We start from the raw sequence: 9,240 nt of genomic DNA on the forward strand, positions 1-9,240 counted from the left end.
AGATTTCTGTTTGTTTCGCAACTGGATATATTCCTTTTCATTGTAAAGATTTAATGTCAGTTCAGTTCAAGGATTGTGTCCTTCCCTGATGTACTGCAGGCTCAAATCTGGCCTCCTCCACTCTTGGAGTAAGGGAGCAGGTTCTGGCTCAAAGAAATCTCATCTTTTTCCCTTCTATGCACTCACTCCCCACTTTTGGGGGCAAGGTGGATAACTAGGGGACTTAGGTATCAGTGAGAGAGGGATGCCTCTGGCATCTGGTATTGATTGGTCTCATTTTCTCCTAGTATTTTCTGTTGACATGATGTTTGAAGACATATGGGCATATTTTCCTCAGCTTGCTCCAGACTCCGTTCCCTCTTCAAAGGATAGCCCCGACTCCCTTTGACAAGTCAAAGGTATAAAATCACCAATCTTTCTCTGGTATGAACATCTATTCACTTGACGTCTATGACCTCTTGAGCAGCAATGCAGCTCATGCCCACCACTAACCTTCATGCACCTTTACATGTAGCATCAAGAACACTTGCTATCCTCTCTTGAACCCTTAAAGAACTGCAGAGAACTGGGTCAGGAGTAAGGTTGCCCCATCTTCTTCCAGGCATATTTCACCATGGCCCCTTGAAGACCATAATGATATCAAGCTTTTCAACTCTCCTCAAATCCATCAACTCAAATTCAACATCGATCAAGTTGTTTCTTTCACTAATACCTTTATTCTTTGTCTTCAGTGTGAAAAAGGATCACCTATGACATTTGTTAAAATTCAGATTTCCAGCTCCCAAGCATAGAGATTTAGTTTTAAGAGTTTGAATGTTTAACAAGCTTTTCACATGATTCTGATCATGATTTTGATACATTGGTCCCTCTGTTTCCCATCTCTTATCAGAATAAGTAGTATTCTTCAAAACAGTGCAAATACTGTGGAAACAGTGTAATATATTGGAAAAAGCATTGGCTTTGCAGTCAGCTAGATGTGCATTCAGATCCTCGTTCTGTTAGTTATTAAAACTTTCTTCTTTCTGAAAGGAAATAGATCTTTGGTGACATCTAAGAGAAATTAATTGGTGCATGTGCCATAAAATATGATAAGCAGGAATGTCTAGTTTTCTATAAAGGGTGAGATAGCATTTTCAGCTTTTCAGTAGATATTTCAGCAGGCAATATGATCTCCGTCACAGCTACTCAACTCTGCTGCTGTAGCATAAAAACAGCCATAGAGGGGCTTCCCTGGTGGCGCAGTGGTTGAGAGTCCTCCTGCCGACGCAGGGGACACGGGTTCGTGCCCCGGTCCGGGGAGGTCCCGCGTGCCGCGGAACGTCTGGGCCCGTGAGCCGTGACCACTGGGCCTGCGTGTCCGGAGCCTGTGTTCTGCAACGGGAGAGACCACCACAGTGAGAGGCCCGTGTACCACAAAAAAACCCAAAAAAAAAACAGCCATAGACAAGAAGTGAGCAAATGAGAGGGGCTGTGTTCCAATGAAACTTTATTGACAAAATCAGAGGCCGGCCAGTGCTGGTTGTGGTTTATTGTCCCCTCTATAGAACATGAAAGTGATAAAATCAAACTTGTGAATGTGTACATTATGAACCATAATTTGGTGATCAATTTTATAATTGTAAATCAGTTTTCCAGAAAGAAAGAAAATTTAAAAAGGACTTGATTCTGGGGTCACATTATGGAGGAATTCACCACCACTGGGCCAGATTTTGCATCTCTAATTGTTATTAATTGGAAGACCTTCTTTATGATGGAGTGTCACCTGTCTTTAAGGGGAGATTTGTAGTAGAGTGGATTATTTGTCCATTCTTTACTTTAGTCACATAATTAATTTATAAATCCATACTCTTTGGCATGTAACTTTCTTTGCTTGCCTATAGTTGGTAGAGCAGACTTACTCAGTGTTTTTTTTTTTAATGTCAACCTTTGGTCAGTGGGGTATTAGCAACTGTGACACAAAGAGAAATTTGTAAAACTGTAGCATAATTGGCCCTGTACTTTAGAACACACACACCATGAGGACACACTTAGGCTAGCCTTCTGGTTCCATGAGGAGGCTATCAAACATGTGAGGCAGAGCCGCCCTACTGAACCTAGCTGCCTCCAGAAGCATGAGTGAGTCCAGTTATGACCAGTAGAACCACCCAAACAAGCCCAGCTCAGACAACCTTCAACAACATGCAGCTAAGTGAGAATAAGTGGTTCAGTGTTTCAAGCCAGTTTCATTTCAATAATTTGAATTTTTTTTTTTTTGGTGCTTTCCTCTTTATTGATGTGCCTTCTACCTTCCTCCCACAGTTTCAGTCCCTTCCATTTACCCCCTAAAAAGAAGGTAATGAAAAGGGATTGTTGGGGTTCTGAGCCCCGTGGGCAGTTAGAAAGGGAACAGAAAGCAAAACAATCACTGGATGTGACAGAGATTGACAATCAAGGAGTCTAAAGCAGAATGGGAAAGGTGGTAGAGAAAGGGGAAGAAAGGAGAAAGGAAAGGTATTAGAGGACATCTCCCCCAGTAATCCTCTTGTTAAGAGGGGTTGGAGGAGAGTCTCAAACATTATGAAGTGCAGGTCCTGAGGAAGAGAGTTGGTGTTCGAGCCTCAAGGAGGAGTAGGTCAAGGAAGGGGGCCCCCTCTCTCTTTGTAGAATGGGACCACCTCACCTTAGGGGCAGCAACTTCACAGGCCGTAGACACTTTCATCACTGTAGGCAATGTACAGAAAGAAGTCTTCTTCATGGTGTTCCTGGTAGGGCTGACCCATAGTGGCACTGGTGGGTGGAATGACATTGTTGACAAAGAAAAACAAGGCATCCTCAGCTCAGAGATGAATTTGCTTCCCGATCAAGAAGTAGAACTGACCAACTGTATGATCAGAAGGCACCAGGTATATCTTTTTGTCCAGGTCTCCTATCCGAACTTTGGGAGCCTTTTCTACTATCACCGGGACCCAGTCCGGGTATTTCTTTCAGATTTTCTAGCCCTCAGAGCCACGCTTCTCTAACGGATACTCCCCTTTATACATGAAGTTCATCCTCCCAGTTCCTGGGCTGGACCGGGCTGGGCTGAGAGAACCTGGGGTGGGGGCCGGGAAGAGAGGGCAGGTGGTGGCGACCTCAATAATTCGAATTTTTTTGTTTGTTTTTCGAAGTGGTCTTTCTCCAGATAGGATTTAATTTTCTTTAGGTAGACGAGTATGAACACATCACCTTGTTCCATGAGAGACTGGGTTTTGGGCTGTTAGGGCTGATCTATTTCAGGTTTGTTCTTTAATTTTAATTAATTAATTAATTTATTTAAAAATTTTTTTTCACACATACACACTGTATTTTATTTTTACAAGAGATAAACTGACACCAAGCATTGTAAATGGATGACCACAACAATAATTTGAATTTTTCACAAATTTTTATATGATTCTGATATGTTATCTATTGGGTCCTCTATTTTTCCTCATTGAGTTTTGGGATGGTTTTTAACACAACATTATTTTGATCAGAATTAACTGATAAAGGGGTAATGTCATATGTATTTCACAGACATAGACAGACAGTCAGACAGACAGACACAGACACTCCAATACAGGTCTACTGGCTTAGAATTTGCATGAAAATTTTCTTTTATTTCTTTAATATTGTTTTTCCAGTCTCCATTGCTGGTTTCAGAAAATGATGCTAGAACCATAGGCAAGAACCAAATGAAATGGTATGTGCCAATTTATAATTTAGTAGCCGTAAGAAGCCACTAAAGGATTCTAAGCAAAGGTATCTCATGTTTATATTGTGCTTTAAATTTTTAATATTATCAATCAGATATACGGAAGTGCAATTTTATTTTCCATAAAATAATTATTTTTGATTTTAGCCCCAAATCTGCTAATAGAGAGAAAAATAAAAATAACTTACAAACTCAACCCTGCCAAGCAACCTAGTTTCTTCCACTTTAGAACTTAGTCTCTTCCAGGTTAGCTAGGTAAATCAAAGGCTCTCCACCTACTCTATTTTATCTACTCCCACGTCACCCTTCTTTTTCACCTCTCTTTGGTGGCTATCTGAGCATTTAAAAAAAACTTGTAAGACTGGGATAAGAGGGGCCTCTGTTCCTTGAGCTGCCCTCTCGATTCTTTCTGGTCTCCCTTATTGATGTACCCATTCCCTTCTGTCTGTAGCATCGGCTACTATGGCCCATGGTCATCCCACAGTTTCCAGTCAAAAGGGGACTAAATACTTTCCCAGTACGAATTACATGTGTCTTCAGATCTCCAGACCACTTATTAGCACTTTAAAATGCAAACAGGAGCTTGTGAACCTATTCCATTTACATTCACACCATGGGGAACTGGAGTCAAAGGTTATCTTGGGTCCATTCTCTCTGATTAAATACACCGCGTGCTGGAGGTGCTCTTTGAGGTGGTGTCTTTCCAAAGTTCGAACATAAAGGGAAATACAAACTTCTGCTTTCAGCTAGGTTTGAAAATTATTAAGAATGCAGAATCTAGGATAATGCTTCTCAAATTTCAATATGCATATGAATCACCAAGCAATCTCTTTAAGATGCAGATCCTTATATAGTAGGTCTGGACTGGAGCCGTCCAAATCTGTATATGAACAAGCTTCCAGGTAATTCCAGCGTTGCCAGTCCATGAACTGCACTGTGAGAAATGGAATCACATTAAATTCCAGAGCATTTGGAAACTGATTGGAAGGCAGAGTTAATGTCAAGGAAAATCTTTGAGATAGCTTACCATCCTTTAAACTGGCCTCGCCAACTGTTTAGAGTGTTATAACTTTCTTCCCCAGCAATTCCAAAACCCTGCAAATTTATGTTTGATATAACCTTCATCACCATGTATTGAAATTATTTTCTGTTCCCCTCAACTCTCTGAAACAACTCTCTGTGCCTAATTCTTTTGGCACTGCTTTTGCCCGATCCAGTGGAACACCGAATATTCTCAAGAAATGTATGATGAATGACCTGTGTTCTCAGTTTAGGTGTGCAAAATATGCCAATATCTTTACCAAACCTCTGAGTGTTATAAGTAAAAAAAAATCTACATCAGCTTGTTTCCTTTCATTTGTAATGTAGAGGAACAGCCTAGCCAATTGAACTTTCTGGTTGCTGGATTTTAAAACAATATAAAAGAAACATATACATAATATGCAAAACTGAAAAGACTATTGTTATTTCACCATCCTCCTCTCCACTCTCATCCTATACCCCTTGCCTCAGAATATTCATTGGCTAAGTGCTGAAGAGCAAAAACTAAAATATTATCATCTATGATTGAATTTTGTTACAGCACATATTTATGAGAATGTAATTCATCTCAAAAGTCTACATAATTACTGTTTCTCTTAAATAATTTTAAAAAGTATAATATAATGGAAAAATTTGGAATCTACACTGGTCCTAGAAATACAGCCTGTTTCTAAATATAAAATTAATTATTACATTCTAAGCTTTCTGTGCAGCGTTCAAACAACCAGTTGGTGAGGTACAAGTCAAATGAGAGAAGAGGAACTGGTCCAACTATCAAAAATGCATTTCTAAGGTAAAATTTGCAACGGAACATGTTTAGATCAGGGTTTTAATCTATCAATCATTATTATCATTAAACTATTATTTTCCAACTTTATATAAGCTCCCTTTGGCTCCCTGAATGCTACAGTTGATTTTAAACTCTAATCCAAAGTGAAATGTAGCATTCTTTTTGCTTTATGTAGAAACATCAGTGACTTTCAAATTATCCAAGAAAAGACAAATTACCAATAATCAAACTTGTTTGAATAATTTTTAAGTGATTCCAGGCAATATATATTTACTAATGTATAGAACATGGGAAGTTTTAGCTTCAAATTATGAACTTGCAAAAAGTTTGTAAAGGACTGAATATAAAGGGGGAGTTATAGAAAATATTTGGTCACCTTAATTATAGGTTTAAATGCCACAAATGCTATAATAATACTTTTTACTTTTTTTAGTTTATAAGCAACCAAACCACTTTATAAACATTAAGCCAAATATCTCTTTAAAGTAAGACTTCTTTTTTTCTCCCTGAGTATCATTTATAGACTGATAAAAATGAAGTGAAAAGTAAATGTTTTCCTGTAGACAGGAAAAGTACCCTCCATGCTAGAGCAGTTCTGAAAATGGTAACCACAATTCCTCCCAATTTTTTGCTTTTTCCTCCCTATAACTGTTAATTATAATAAAGCATATTGAAAAGTTTTTCTTGAATGATAGCTCTGGTCTGCTATTATGTTTTTATTAATATTTTTACTTTATTTCATTTATTATTATGAGGATGAAACAATTTGGGGATTTCTTTTTCCACTACTCAATGTTTTTTTCAGCAACAGATTGTTTTCTCTTATTTGACAATATTCTGAAAACCACCTACTCATTCATGTTTGATGTGGTCAGACCTCTGTGGTGAACTAAAGACCATCATTACTGTTTGTTTAGTGTTTACATTTTGTTTAGCAGGGGTTTCATATTAGTGGCTACTCTGGGAGATGTATCTCAGATAATTATGGCAGAAAAGCAGCAAAGGAAAGGCTGAATGAAGCAACCCTAGGCTGGAATTCTCAATCTTGCCTTCAAGTGAACAAATATGTTTTCATTACATTCCCCTCTTTTTCCACAGTATCTCTTAAATAAAGAACTTTTTCTTTTTACAGTAGACCAAAAACATGTATACATTTAGTCTTTATAGATTTTACTTTTATTGATTTTGCATGTTGTGAAAATAGTTTCACTGAATACTTAATTATTCTTAGATTCTACTTGTTTGCAGCTTCCCTTCGTTTACTTATTTTAAAAAATATTTTATGTAGACAAAGGTGCTGTGGCTATGTCCTCAGATCCTCAGACAGTTCTCCCATTAAAGTTATCTATTCTGTTTGTGACATGATAGCTTAGCAGGACTCAGTAGGCCATTAGGAAAATAAGCAAATTCTTATCTGGAAGTCATTAGCTAGAATCACTCATTCTCTTGCCTGGAAGTTGGTTCTTTTCACATCCTGAAAAAATATTTTGATAGAGAATTAAGTGCTGGTGAAAGGTGAGTATATGGCAGAGGGACTGGAATGGGTAGGAGACTAAAACCACGTTTGTCTGTGTGATCACTGAGGGGCATTAACAAAGACAAGGTCAGTGACCAGCTGCTGGCATTGTCATAGTTCACTGCTTAAGTTCTGACATAGAAATAACAGATTCATAGCCAATCCATTCTACTGCACTGAAGGGTCTTCTAATCCATGTGAGTAATAGATAGCTTTAGGTAACAGAGTTTTAATCCACAGTTCTTGATGATGATCAGTGGAGATTATATAGAACAGCAAATTAAAACTCTTAGCCATTCGGAATCCAGTGGGTCATCTAAACCCAAGACATTAGCTAAAGGTTACATTCCCAGCTCCAATTTCAATTTCAAGGAAATATCCTGATCCAAAATCATGAATAGATTCCCTCAGCCAGATTCCCCCGCTGAAGTCCACAGTGAATAAATGAGCCGAGTTTGAGAAAATCTTCTTAGCAGGAGTTAAAATATGCTTTTCTTTGGAAAATCATGTCATTTTTGTAACGTAGAAGCATTTGCCCATGAGAAAATTAATCTCCTTTATAATTAAATTGTGATATAAATACCCATTCATACCCATATATCCAAGTGTGTGGTTCTTTTGTTTAGCTATCATACATAGAGTAAACATGAAGTAAAGCTAGATCTGTCTCTCAATTCTAAGTCAGCACATCACTCCTGGTATTTGCTGACCAAGTTTAGAAACTGAGTAACATCATAATATAAATTGTTTAGTGATTCATTGGGTTGCAAAGGCATTGTATTTTAGAGCTATATTATTTCATTTATGTCAAGGAGGACTGATTAAGAGTCTGGGGCCATTTAGTCGATGGGTCCAGTGCTCTGTGGTGGTTTCCTGGAACATGAATGATCTATGAGCACACTGTTGAGTGGTGAACTTCCACCAGCCCCCCACAGAGATTCTGTCCCAGTGCCCAGACTGTGCTGAGCTCCAGGGGGAAGATACATAGAGTCGGAGCCAGCCATTTCGCTGGCTGATCATTCCCCCACATCTCCAAGATATGAAAAGACGAGTGAAACGGGACAGTTTTAGAGGACCTTTCATGTTCCAGGATGCATGTCCTGGAACATGCATCATCACTGACCTTAACTATCCTCTTAGGGAAAAGGCCAGAGAGTAGGGGTTTACGATAATTTGTGTTCAGTCTTGTGGATCAGAAAAATCAATAATATTGTGTCCTTCAGATAAAATCAATTTCATTGAAATTAAATTACAGAAAACTTAATAAGATTGTGCTGGTTACTTATAAATGCACTCTAAATATTACTGCTAATGCACACAGCATTAAAGGGAAAAATTAAAAGGGAAAAATTATTCTCACAGATCAGAAAACAAGATTATAAATCTGAGTTTGAGATTCCCTAGGTTAAGAACATATCTTTGAGTGCACATTATCTATGCAAAAAATGTTCTGGCTTTACATATGATAAAACGAAGTTTTCTTATTGTTTTTTAAAGAGTAAGATCAAAAGAAAAGCAGAGAAAAAAATGTAGATATTGTAGATGTCTAAAGCAGGACTCTAGGCTGAATGTCTGTATAAATAACCTGGCAATATACTTGTGAATATAGAACTTATTTAGTAAGCTGCCGAAAGAATCCATAAATTTTCTAAAATTGCTTAGTTTAAATTTGGTAGTGTCATAGAGCTTTTGAGTGAATGTGGCTCAATCTGCTTTCCTGATAACTCAAAATATACACAGTTCATAATAGTATGTCTATGTAGTAATGATGACATAGTTTAGTATCATCATTTTGACAAGCATCAGAGGGGACAAATCACTAAATTATCAATGAAGAGAAAATTCTCACTGTGCTATAGCCAAATCGTGTTCGGGCAAAATATTGTAAGACCTGAGCCCAGATGATGAGTTTTGTGGAAAGACTGATAACTATGGATATTGGACTTGGGAGAAAAGTGAGCATATCTTTAGTTTATAACACAGTATTAAGGAATTTCTCATCTGACTTCTTGCCGAACTGAACTGGCTACTTAAATGCACCCATGGGATGGAATGAGGTAATGGTAAAAGCCTTTGAAATCCCCCAAACTGTCCTCATTTAAAGAAACAGAGACCCTGATTTCAACCTAACCATTTCTAAAATACTGAGGGAATAGGTGTGGTATGTTATATGGAGGTTTT

The 9,240-nt window shown here is 37.9% G+C and overlaps 1 pseudogene; it reads right to left on the minus strand.

The window, feature by feature from the left end:
• Positions 1–2,626: 2,626 nt before the first annotated feature.
• Positions 2,627–3,029, minus strand: LOC137220670 (gamma-aminobutyric acid receptor-associated protein pseudogene; annotated as a pseudogene).
• Between the last annotated feature and the right edge of the window lie 6,211 nt (positions 3,030–9,240).

Source organism: Pseudorca crassidens, chromosome 3 (assembly GCF_039906515.1).
Source record: "Pseudorca crassidens isolate mPseCra1 chromosome 3, mPseCra1.hap1, whole genome shotgun sequence".
NCBI classification, from domain to species: Eukaryota; Metazoa; Chordata; class Mammalia; order Artiodactyla; family Delphinidae; genus Pseudorca; species Pseudorca crassidens.